Raw genomic sequence first — 13330 nt, forward strand, 5'->3', positions numbered from 1 at the left:
TTCTTTTGCCTTTAAACTGAAGATGATATTTAAGGTAAGGGTGTCAGTCATTTTGGTGAGTTACTCAGTTTTCCTGGCTCTCTGCCATGTACATATGTTATTAAACTGTTGTTTGATTTTCTTCTGTTACTCTGTCTCAATTGAATTCTTACACCAGCCAGAAGAACCTAAAGGGAAGAGGAAAATTTCTTCCTCCCTGACATTACAGATGAACACAGTAAGGCTCACAGATATTGAGTAACTTGCATGACATCAGACAGTTTGTTTCGGAGCATCTGGACTTTATAAAAGGGGTTTTTGTTTTCCAAAGTCCATATATTTTTCACTACATATACTGTCTCTCAAATTAATGTTTTTTTAATTAAGTAGAAATATATTCTCCCAGGACAAAACTCATGTTAAAAGAAGCATTTAGTGATTGTAGCTGTACATTTTAAAGGTCTAATTTATCCACTAATAAATATCTACCAAAGATGATGATCTAATCTAATGAAGTAGGTGTCTCTCATGAGAAACAACTCTTTACACCCAAACAGGCAGTGACAAAAACTAGGGAATCCTGTCCTTCACAATCTCACAATCTCTGAAAACGTTTCCATGTATTCTGTTTCTGATGCCAACACTTGAATTCAGGACCCTTCTACTTCTACAGCATTTCACTGCTAGTCTTCACCTTATATTCCAAAATTCTGCATCTAATCAGACCGCCAGAAACACCAGACCCTTCTCCCTCACACCTTTAGTATTTATCAGTTATCCACTAAAAAAAGCTGAAAATTTGAAGTGAAGCATCAAAAATCTTTTCCAGACGAGCTTCAAGTACCCTTCCTGCCACCGTTTTTGCCCTTCACTATGAAAAACACATTCAGATTAAACTTGTCCCCAAGAAGGTTCATGAGCTCATATATTACTTGATTTTTTTTTTTTTTTTTCAGTTTCTGCCTTTGCATTGACCTTTCTCCCAGGTGAGCTTATCTTCTGACTCCATCTCTTACCCTTCCAGGCTTCTCAAAAGTTTTCTCATCACCCCAGCCAGAGGCAACTCTCCTTCCCCAAATTGCTTAAGAGTGTAGTTAAGGTTTGCAGTTTCAGGTACTGGATGATCTCTATTTATGCACTTTTCTCATCTGTTCAAAGAGAGGGCTGGAATCAGTGCCCGAAAAGGAATCCCAAAGCCAAATGCAATCGGTTCACCATTACCTGAGGATGCCCTGTGTTCTGCACAAAGGCTCTGCCAAAGTAGGTGCTCAATAAATATTTAACACCTTAATTGACGAATGATACAGAGAAGAAAACTGCAACTTGTGGGACAAGGGCGAACTTGCTTCTCAGCGAAGGGTGACTTTTGGTCCTCTTCCACTGCCCTACGTTTCACAGGTCCAGGGTCACAGCCCACCCCTCCACCGGACCCTAGGAAGGGACAGGCACTACGCATGCCCGGTATCCAGGGGCGCCTCCGGGCGCTCAGCCCGCTCGGCCCCGCCCCTCCCGTCGCTCGGGTGCGCGCGTGCGCGGCCCCGCGGAGCGTGCCCTGCGTGCGGGTACCCGCCGAGCCCGCCGGGCGCTGGTTCCCCGAGTGCCCGGGCCGGGGCCTGAGGAGCGGGCACCGGGCCGGGGCAGCGAGCAGTAAGCAGAGCGGACGGCGGGCGCTGCCTGAGGCGACAAGGACAGCGAGCGGTGAGTGAGGGGGCCGTGAGCGAGCGGGCGGGCGCCTCCGCGCGTGCGCAGCGTCGGACCGCCGGTCCAGGGGCGCGCTCCCGGCAGCGGGCCGGAGGGGCAGAGCTTGGCTGGGCAGGGACGGGGCTGCCGGCCGGCGTCGGGACAGGGGCTGTGGGGGCGCCCGGATAGCCTGTCCCGGCTCGAGAGGCGCTGGCCGCGCGGGCGGGCTTCCGGAGGAGCTCCAGGCGGGACGGTGCTGGCCCCGCGCGGAGGTCCTGGCGTCCGGGCCCGAGGGCAGGGCCAGCTGCAGCTGAGTACGCCGGGGAGGGGCGAGGCGAACCCCCTGGGGGCTCCTGCCGGCAGTACGAGCGCTCGCTGAGTGCGCGACCCCCGGAGGTGGCCGAGGTCCAGGGAGGGGGCGCGGCCGAGCAGCCTCGGCGTCGAGCAGGTGGCGGGGCCGCGCCCCTCGCCCGGGGAAGCGCGGGTTGGAAACGGGAGCAAAGTTCCCCGGAGCAACTTTACTGGGGCGCAGCCTGCGGGGTCCGGGGGCGGGGCCCGTGCTGGGGGCTCCGGGGACCGACACCCCAGCCTTCGTCCAGCCCTGGTGGTCGCAGGACGCCAGCGAATGCTGGTGGGCTTCTGCGGGTTCAGTTTCCTTCTGGTCCTGGAGCTCGTCCTCCAAGTTCTGAACTGTATTCACTGCCAATTCGCTCTTAAAATAGATATGTAAGTTTGGTGTTTCGGTAAGAAGGATATTTGCTCTCTTGGGAAGAAAGGGCTTATATTGCCCGTTTTTTTTTTTTTTTTTTTAACCTCAAAGAAAGTATTGTTAGGGCATACCGGGGACTCCTATTTATCAAGAAACCTGTTGTCCTGTGTGTGCTTGGAGAAAGCCAGCTAATTTCTATTATTAGCTGTAAAAAGACAAAGGGAGATAACTGTGCTTTCTTTTTTCCTTTCTTTCTTTCTCTTTTTTTCTTACCCTTTGGTTTAAATACTCTCCGCCACCTCGCCACATCTTGGAGTACTGTAGTTCCCAAAACTGGCTGCATAAAAGGATCACTGGAGAGTTTTAAGACTCTGCTCAAAATTGCACCCCAGACCAATTAAAACACGGTGTGTAGTTTATAAAGTTCCCTCGGTGATTCCAATAGTGCAGCAGAGTTTGGGAAGCATAGGTTTAATTTAAGAAAGTCAAGATTTTAGTTTTGCGAAGTAGCATTCAGTTTGTAACTGATGAGACGAAACTCTGGCTTCGTTTTCCATAGACAGGAACTCACAAAGAGTGGTTTGTTCCCGCCGGGGAGGGAGGGAGGGAAGCGTCTCTAATGGTTCAAACTTTAGCTGAACTATATAATACGACTCCAGCGTCCAGACATTGTTCTAACTGGTGTTTTGAATTTCTTTTGGGCGTGTTGAATTTCCTAGTAGTAAGCCCACCTTCCTGACCCCTGCCGCACCCAAGGGGTTTCGTCTTCTTTTAACCCTCTCTCAGCCTCCCTCCCCCGTTTCCCCTCTTAACCATCCCCCAGCCTCTGGGAGGATCCCCTCCCCCAGCATGTACCGACTCTAAGGGGTGACTGCAGGTTACCATAGCAACGGGTCATCCAGGGGAAGTGGGCGGGTCTACCTTTGGTTTTCTGAATAGGACTCTTCCTTTTCTAAAGATTTTGAATGACCCTTTTCAGTACTTGGCTTCAGCTCAGGTAAGGGTGAGTTCACGCAATTCCACTTTTTCTTTCTAAGTAATTTCAGTAATTATTTATTAATGCTGTTGTATGGAGTGATAATGCTAGCAGCTGTGCTGTTCTACCTTTACCAGTCTTTGCACTAAGAACTTGTGTAACAAAGTTCCAAAAGAGGTGGAAGCAACTTTTTTTAAAAAATAGTTTTTCTTTGGGGCACACAAATCTACGAAGTATATGCATCATTTTTCTAAACTCCGAAGACATATTTAAGAAATTTTAAAAGTGAAATATAATCCTATATCCATGCAAAAACCTTTGCTAATTTGTGGCCCAAAAATGTCATTGTCTGTTTGTAAATTGTTTCGTTCCTAGAAAGTGCTTTGCCATGATTCTTTGCAAAAAGTTAAACCACTTGTAACGTTATACTTTAAAATAACAAAGGAAAGGCACAGTTTGTCTACAGATTCACCCACTCCTTCCCTTCCCCAACACACACACATCCAAACAAAGATAAGTTTTTAAAATGTTCATTCTTTTATGTTCAAAACAGATATTCCGCAGCCAACTAATTCCAGTTTACCTTGAAAGGAACTCTTAAAACTGTTCCACACAAAATAGTACAGACATATTTACGTGTCTTCAGGCTTTTTGTTTTTATGAAACCTTTCAAACTTTAGTGTGTAAATAATAATCAGAATTCGATCAGTCAATTCAAAATGCTTATGGTAGTATAGTGACTCCCAGCATCTATTGGGGATTGCAGAGGTTTTCTCTACTCTTGTGTTATGTGCTAGTTAACTTTCTGGTTATCAAGCAGATTCCGTAAGGCTAATTTTCCCCATTTCACTCTGAGAAGACAATAATAGTGGAAAATCCTCTCATTTGATGGACCTTGCAGTTCAACAGTAATGCTGTGCAGCTAAGGCAGTAACTGCTCACCTAATCTTTTCATTCCATGTTTAAAAACTGAGGCCTTCTAAGCATCTACAGTTGAGAATTTCTATTCTTTCTATGGTTTTTAAACATTTTAAAATGAAAAGCCATTGTCCTTGTTGTAGACATTTTGGGAATTACCAAAAAAAGTTAAAAAAATAAAAATCACAGGTACGTCCAGAAATAATCAGCTGTTCATGGGATGATATGCTTCCATTTGTCCCATTTTATTTGTCTGCGTATATATACTTTTAAGCAAAATTGGCACTTTAATTTCATTCGTAGTTTTAAATACTGCCCTTTCGCTTAATATATCACATTTCCTATGCCCTTAAATCTTCTTTGAAAATAAGATTTTTAATGATGGGTATGCCAAAGTTTATTTAGCTAGTTTTCTCTTTTTTATTTTTTTTTAAACATCTTTATTGAAGTATAATTGCCTTACAATGGTATGTTAGCTTCTGCTTTATAACAAAGTTAATCAGTTATACATATACAATATGTTCCCATATCTCTTCCCTCTTGCATCTCCCTCCCTCCCACCCTCCCCATCCCACCCCTCTAGGTGGTCACAAAGCACAGAGCTGATCTCCCTGTGCTATGCGGCTGCTTCCCACTAGCTATCTATTTTACATTTGGTAGTGTATATATGTCCATGACACTCTCTCACCCTGTCACATCTCACCCCACCCCCTCCCCATATCCTCAAGTCCATTCTCTAGTAGGTCTGTGTCTTTATTCCCGTCTTGCCACTAGGTTCTTCATGGCCTTTTTTTTTTTTTTCCTTAGACTCCGTATATATGTGTTAGCATACTGTATTTGTTTTTCTCTTTCTGACTTACTTCACTCTGTATGACAGACTCTAACTCCATCCACCTCATTACAAATACCTCCATTTCATTTCTTTTTATGGCTGAGTAATATTCCATTGTATATATGTGCCACATCTTCTTTATCCATTCATCTGTCGATGGACATCTAGGTTGCTTCCATGTCCTGGCTATTGTAAATAGAGCTGCAATGAACATTTTGGTACATGACTCTTTTTGAACTATGGTTTTCTCAGGGTATATGCCCAGTAGTGGGATTGCTGGATCGTATGGTAGTTCTATTTGTAGTTTTTTAAGGAACCTCCATACTGTTCTCCATAGTGGCTGTATCAATTTACATTCCCACCAACAGTGCAAGAGAGTTCCCTTTCCTGCACACCCTCTCCAGCATTTATTGTTTCTAAGTTTTCTCTTTTTTGACATATTTCCATTTTCAGTGTTTGGAAGTATCATATTAAATTCTGGTTGCAAAGCCTCGCTTGGCCACTTCCGATCTAAGTGACCTTAATTACCTAATTATTTGATTGTGCTTCCTTTATCCATAGAATGGGGGTAATAATTGTGCCGGCAACATAGAGTTTTGGAGCGATGGAATGAACCAAATAGAGGAAGGTCTTCAGCAGAGTCTGGCAAAGGATGTAGGCTCAGAAAGTAATAGCAGACACACAGGCAGAGCTGGGGTAAATGCCCTTGTCTGAAAGTCTCACTGTCTCTGACTTGCTCAGGCTAGATTTATAGCAGAATTCCTGGGGCAGAGGTGAACTCTTTTATGACTCTTGAGGCCTGTTGCCAAATTGCTTATGCCAGAACATGTCGATTCCCTTACACGCTGAACAGTCTTTCCATAGTGTCAGCACTCCAGTGTTTAATCTTTCCTAATCTTCTATAAAAATGTGGTCTTGTTTTAATTCATATTTTTTTGGTAACTAGTGAAATTAGTAACTTGCTTTTTATTTGTTCATTTTGCCTCTGAGAGTTGTCCAGGTACTTTGTCCATTTTATTGTTAAATGATGATTTAGAAAAATGATTTAAAGTATCTTTTAATATAAAGAGATAATATATGTATAATTAAGTATCCTATATATATTATATAACATATGCTCTTAATATAAAGAGCGTATAATATAAATATGCTCTTAATATAAAGAGCATTGTGCCTTTATCATATTTGTAATTTTTTTTTTTTCTCAGCTCATTATTTGTCTTTTAATTTACTTTATGGTGTTTTCCAAACAACAGGATATTTTTACTTTTATGTAGTCAGCTCTCTTCATCTTGTCCATTATGACTTTTCCTTGTAAATATTTACGTTTGAAAATATAAACAGAGGTGAGGTAAATGAAACAAAAATTTTGGAAATATATTAGATTTGTACACTTAGTTCTATATTAGCACATGGATGTGAATTGTTTTACAGCACCTCCTCCTCCTGAGCCAGCCCATCTAGTCTACCAGCACCATCTGTTAAACAGTCAATCCTTTCCTCATTGGGTTGTGGTCTTCCCTTTATTATATTTTAAGATCTTGACTAGCTTTTGGGTCTGATTCTGTTTTAGGTCTTACTCATCTATCATTGATCTCTTATCTTAATCAGTGTTATATCTTTTTAAATGTACATTTAGAATATATAGAAGTATCTGCTAGAGGAAGTCACAGTGTTCTTTTAGAAATCATAATTATAGTCATCTATCCTTTCAAATAAAAATTATATTACTATCTATATACTAATACATGCACATAATTTAAATCTAAGAATACTAAAATACTTATTGTAAAATAAGTGGTCCCCTATCTCTCACCGCCCTCCACCCATCCCCTTAGGCTCCTCAGTGGCAGTCTTTTGACTGTAACTGGTTTCTTTTGAGTTTTTCACTGGGACCGCATATAAGGTCTTTTCCTGTTGGACTGGTCAGGGGGTGGTCATCAGGCAGCACCCTGCGATGAGGAAAGAAAGGAACACTCCTGCCAGTGTTCAGGAGACATCTGGCTGGAGTCTTAGCATCTCTTCACTTTGGGGAAGGTTCTGGTGCTCTCACAGTCCAAATACTTACCTGTTTTATCTACTCCCCCAAGAATCAGTCTCCAGTCTTGCTGGGCTCAGGGACTGTGGGCCAGAGCTCCACAGCCAGGAGGTGGGAAGGGCATCCGGGAAGTAAGGCTGCTAACCTTATTTTAGCCTGCTACCCTTTCTCCAGTTTTGAAGCAAACTGGAGTGCTTCTCAGCTTTCCTCACTGGTGGTGGAGCATTTCACTCTTAGGGCTGCTGGGTTGCTACTTGTCCATCTGCTTTCCGCTTTCATGATTTTGTTGTAATATCCACTACCGTTGTTTAAGTCCTTGCATCTTTGTCTTCTGGAAAGAACTCTTTACTGCCATTTTTGTGGAGTTTAGAGAGAGGATGTGCTTGAATGTTTTGTTAAACGTGCCATCTTAACCTGGAATGCTCTGCAGATGAATCCTTAGAACTGAGATATATCCAGTTGTTTTGGTTCCTTGGCAAGGACTGTCATGTACATGTAAAGTAGTCAGTGTTTCTCTGAAGGGATGTGAAAAGTTATGCAGACCTTCTGTCTCTTAGCAGAGGTGTTTTGTTTGTTTGTTTACTATTTATATAAGTCCTAATATTTATTGTTAGGGTTCTTCTTAGGTATTTATGGTTTTGTTGCTGTTGTGATGGGTTCTTCAAATTGCTATTGCTGGTATAAGATGGTTGTTGATTTTTGTAATTTTATTTTATAGCTGGCTCTTATTCTAAGAGCTTTGCAGTTTATTTTCTTGGGTTTCCTACTTACATAATGACACTTGTGTCTACTTCTTTCTAATAATTATACCTTTTATTTTGGTTTTACGGCAGGCTACACTACTGTTAGCATTCTGGAACATTACAAAATACATCTGGAACATTATCAAATAGTAATGGCAGTAATGTGCAAACTTTTGTTCTTTAATAGGAAAAACAGTAGTACAATATTGGTTTTTGTTTTATCATAATTCCTCATCAGGACAGAGGAAATCTATCCTTTTATTTCCAATTTATTTAGAGGTATTTTTATTATTATTTTTTAAGGGATAGGAATTGAATGGAATTCAATTAGCAGTAATCTGCTAATAGGAATTAGCAGATTAATGTTAGCAGCTACGGTTTATCACTGGTATATCTTAACAGATCTACTGACTTGAGTCCCAAATATTAAACTGGAGTAAATCCTTCCTTTTGAATAATTCTTTAGAAAAATGAATTCAGTTCGTGACGAAATTAAAAGATAACATCACATTCAGTGCATATTCATGTCTTCTGTGGTGGGGGCTGTGTGGGATACAGTCTCCAGGGCTTTTTCAAAAGAAAATATTGTAAATTGCAGAATCCAACAATCAGTTCTCATCTTTACTCTGGGCAGCACTTGATATAATTGGTCATTCTCTCTTTAGATTTGACTTTCTTCGATTTTGAGGACACCACAGTCTCCTGCTTTTCCTTCTGTACCACTGAATTTCATTAATTTTTTTTTAAATGTGTGTGGTTTTTGTTTGTTTGTTTTCACATCAGCCTGTTAATTTGGAATACTTCAGGGCTCAGTTCTTGTGGGACTCTTGTCACAAACAATTGTAAGATTTTAATAAAGTACCATGTAGCTCCTTAAGACTCCCGATGTATATTTCCAGTTGAAGTGGCTCTCTTAAACTCCTGATGCATATATCCAACTACTTTTTTGACTTCTTCAGTTGAATACATAAAAGATACTTCCATTTTAAGGACTAAAATGGAATTTCTGATCTTCCTCTGCAAACCTGCTCTCCCTGTAGCCTGCTCTATTTTGGTGTTGGGGCAGCTCCATTTTTCGGGTTATTCAAGCCAGAAACCTTGGAATCATCCTGACTCTTCTCTTTCTCTCCCACTTTACATCCAGGCTGTTAGCAGATCCTGCTGCTCTATCTTCCAGATGTATCCAGAATCCTGTCTTCCAAATAAATCCAGGAGTTCAACCCCTTTTCTCAAGTCTACTGCAAGCACCTTCCTCCCAAGTCTCCAGCACCTGTTGCCTGGATGGTATGCAGTGACCTCTCCTTTCTTCTTCCCTACCTTCCTTTAATATGTTATCGACATAACCACCGGAGTGATCTTTTTAAAGCATAGGTTGCATATGCTTAAAACCCTCCTCTGGCTCTCCATGTCACTCTGAGTAAAAGTCAAGATTCCTCATAATGATTCACAAAGCCCGACACCTTCTGGTTACCAAGACCTCTGACCTCCTCCCCACTCCTCTCCCTGGAATGGAATGCTCTCCATTCCAGCCATCCTTACCTCCTTGCTGATCCTGGAACCCTCCAGGCACATTCCCACTTTTAGGTCTTTGTGCTGGGTTTTCCTTCTGCCTGTAGTATTTTCTCCCCAGATGCATTCATGGCCAGCTCCCTCACTGCCTTCAGGTCTTCACTAAGCCACCACTTTGTCAGTGACGTCTACGCTGTTTACAGTTGCAAACTGTGCCTGGTATCCCTCTTGGAATGCTTTACGTTTTCTCTTCACCATAGCATCTCCTACCTTCTAAATTACCGTATGACTTATTTATTTATTGTTTATTTTTGGTGAATTCTCTTTTCCCGTCCCTGCTAGACAGTAAGTTCCATGTGGCCAGGTATCTTATGTTCCATGTGGCCAGGTATTTTATGTCTGTTCATTAATGTGTCCCAAGTGTGTGGTACATAGAAGATGGTCAGTAAATGTTTTTTGAATAAATGAACATAGTCTGCCTTCTCCATTTTTTTTCCAATGAATTTCTCGTAAAGCAGTGTAGTCCTTTGGCGTCTGTGGATCCAGCATTGGTGATTTAGCATCCCATCAGCAACAGGGAAGTTGAAGAACATGTATGGATATAATAATACAGAGAGTGGTTATGAGGTTTAAATAGGATACTGTCTGTAAAGTGCTAAACTGTGCCAGTGTGTAGGAACAGGTCACTTAACTGTTAGAAAGCCTTAGCCAACTGACTCGATTCACATCTGAATGATGTGAATTGAATTCTAGAACCTGCTCTCTTTGGATTTCAGTTTTTTTAAGCAACGGTGGGCAGTGGCTTCACCTTGGGAACATTTCAAAATACAGGGAGCCTGAGCTCCCTGGTAAATATCAGTGATGTGCTCTTCCTTTGTTTATTCTTTAACCCATCTGTTAAAGTGGAATGCAACCACTTGTTTTCTCCTTTTGTGTTTTCTTTTTTTTTTTTAATTTATTTATTTTTATTGATTGATTGATTGATTGCTATGTTGGGTCTTCGTTTCTGTGCTAGGGCTTTCTCTAGTTGCGGCAAGTGGGGGCCACTCTGCATCGCGGTGTGCGGGCCTCTCACTATCGTGGCCTCTCTTGTTGCGGAGCACAGGCTCCAGACGCGCAGGCTCAGTAGTTGTGGCTCACGGGCCTAGTTGCTCCACGGCATGTGGGATCTTCCCATACCAGGGCTCGAACCCATGTCCCCTGCATTAGCAGGCAGATTCTCAACCACTGCGCCACCAGGGAAGCCCCTTTTGTGCTTTCTTGTTGTTCAGGACATCTCCCCATCTCTCAGTCTCCTTTAAGTCCTTTTTCCTCTGAGGTTCTAGCTGAAATAAGTTCTTTTATAAGGTGATTTTGAAATCCTTCAGAGGCACAGAGAAGCACGTAGTTGGACATAATATTAAATCCACAAAGTCAAAAGCTCTCAGACTTTTAGCTTCAGTTCCCCGGACAAGCATGCGTTGTGGCCATCCCTGCAGCGACCATCAGAGCCATGGTTTTGCTTACAGAGTTTCTAGAGTCTCCTTTTATGTCCTTTAAATCTGAGAATATCTCAGAAACATCAGGCTCCCTCTCCTCTTTTGATAGAGCAAGAAATATTTGTATGCTTTTTACTGTGGCAATTACTGTGCAAATAAGGTGAGTCATGTGCCAGAAAAAGATGATTATTTTAGAGATTGTGTAGGCAGCCAAAGAATAGACAATAAACCAAAACGACGATGTATCTCTAGAAATGTGTAAACCCAGTGCCAGTAACCTGAACACAAAAATGTGAACATTTTCTTCAATTTCTAATTTTTTTCCTCAAAAACGATCTACTTACTTAGTTTTTTAAAAATCTACTTAATTTTTCTCTAATAGTATATGAGCAGGGGAGGTCCCCATATTCAGAGAGTGTAAACATTTTAGCCTCAGTTGCCATACATATTATAAATAAAATTTCACAAGCACCACATTCTGAATGTATCACCTGATGAATTTGCCTTCTCTTTGAAGATGGGATCATTGTATTTGTGCTTTGTTTTTGTTTTGTTTTATTTTTTTATACAGCAGGTTCCCATTAGTTATCCATTTTATACATATTAGTGTAGATATGTCCATCCCAATCTCCCAATTCATCACACCACCGCCCTACTCCCCCGCCACTTTCCCCCATTGGTGCCCATACGTTTGTTCTCTACATCTGTGTCTCAATTTCTGCCCTGCAAACCAGTTCATCTGTACCATTTTTCTAGGTTCCACATATATGCATTAATATACGATATTTGTTTTTCTCTTTCTGACTTACTTCACTCTGTATGACAGTCTCTAGATCCATCTACATCTCTACAAATGACCCAATTTCATTCCTTTTTAAGGCTGAGTAATAGTCCATTGTATATATGTACCATAACTTCTTTATCCATTCATCTGTCAATGGGCATTTAGGTTGCTTCCGTGTCCTGGCTATCGTAAATAGTGCTGCAATGAACATTGGGGTGCATGTGTCGTTTTGAATTATGGTTTTCTCTGGGTATATGCCCAGTAGTGGGATTGCTGGGTCGTATGGTAGTTCTATTTTTAGTTTTTTAAGGAACTGCCATACTGTTCTCCATAGTGGCTGTATCAATTTACATTCCCACCAACAGTGCAAGAGGGTTCCCTTTTCTCCACACCCTCTCCAGCATTTGTTGTTTGTATATTTTCTGATGCCCATTCTAACAGGTGTGAGGTGATACCTCATTGTAGTTTTGATTTGCATTTCTCTAACAGTTAGTGATATTGAGCAGCTTTTCATCTGCTTCTTGACCATCTGTATGTCTTCTTTGGAGAGATGTCTATTTAGGTCTTCTGCCCATTTTTGGATTGGGTTGTTTGTTTTTGTAATATTGAGCTGCATGAGCTGTTTAAATATTTTGGAGATTAATCCTTTGTCCGTTGATTCATTTGCAAATATTTTCTCCCATTCTGAGGGTTGTCTTTTCGTCTTGTTTGTAATTTCCTTTGCTGTGCAAAAGCTTTGAAGTTTCATTAGGTCCCATTTGTTTATTTTTGTTTTTATTTCCATTACTCTAGGAGGTGGATCAAAAAAGATCTTGCTGTGATTTATGTCAAAGAGTGTTCTTCCTATGTTTTCCTCTAAGAGTTTTATAGTGTCCGGTCTTACATTTAGGTCTCTAATCCATTTTGAGTTTATTTTTGTGTATGGTGTTAGGGAATGTTCTAATTTCATTCTTTTACATGTAGCTGTCCAGTTTTCCTAGCACCACTTATTGAAGAGACTGTCTTATCTCCATTGTATATCCTTGCCTCCTTTGTCATAGATTAGTTGACAATAGGTGCTTGGGTTTATCTCTGGGCTTTCTATCCTGTTCCATTGATCTATATTTCTGTTTTTGTGCCAGTACCATATTGTCTTGATTACTGTAGCTTTGTAGTACAGTCTGAAGTCAGGGAGTCTGATTCCTCTAGCTCCGTTTTTTCACCTGAATACCGCTTTGGCTTTTCGAGGTCCTTTGTGTCTCCATTCAAATTTTAAGATTTTTTTTTTCTAGTTCTGTAAAAAATGCCATTGGTAATTTGAAGGAATTGCATTGAATCTGTAGATTTCTTTGGGTAGTATAGTCATTTTCACAATATTGATTCTTCCAATCCAGGAACATGGTATATCTCTCCATCTATTTGTATCATCTTTAATTTCTTTCATCGGTGTCTTATAGTTTTCTGCATACAGGTCTTTTGTCTCCCTAGGTAGGTTTATTCCTGGGTATTTTATTCTTTTTCTTGCAATTGTGAATGGGATTGTTTCCTTAATTTCTCTTTCAGATTTTTGATCATTAGTGTATAGGAATGCAAGAGATTTCTGTGCATTAATTTTGTATCCTGCAACTTTACTAAATTCATTGATTATCTCTAGTAGTTTTCTGGTGGCATCTTTAGGATTCTCTATGTATAGTATCATTCATCT

General features: G+C 41.1%; 1 protein-coding gene across 6 annotated transcripts in view; it reads left to right on the forward strand.

The window, feature by feature from the left end:
• Positions 1 to 1523: 1523 nt before the first annotated feature.
• Positions 1524 to 13330, forward strand: part of BTBD3 (BTB domain containing 3) — a 39669-nt gene continuing 27862 nt past the window's right edge. The window contains exon 1 of one of the 6 annotated variants that reach the window (XM_059897638.1): positions 1524 to 1677. The gene's annotated coding sequence lies outside the window, so the exon portion shown is untranslated. Of the gene's footprint in view, positions 1678 to 1789; positions 1974 to 9081; positions 9160 to 13330 lie in introns of those variants that run through there. The other 5 variants (XM_059897635.1, XM_059897636.1, XM_059897637.1 and 2 more) reach the window with 5 other exon arrangements.

The sequence above is a fragment of the Balaenoptera ricei genome, chromosome 15 (genome assembly GCF_028023285.1).
Source record: "Balaenoptera ricei isolate mBalRic1 chromosome 15, mBalRic1.hap2, whole genome shotgun sequence".
Lineage (NCBI taxonomy): Eukaryota > Metazoa > Chordata > Mammalia > Artiodactyla > Balaenopteridae > Balaenoptera > Balaenoptera ricei.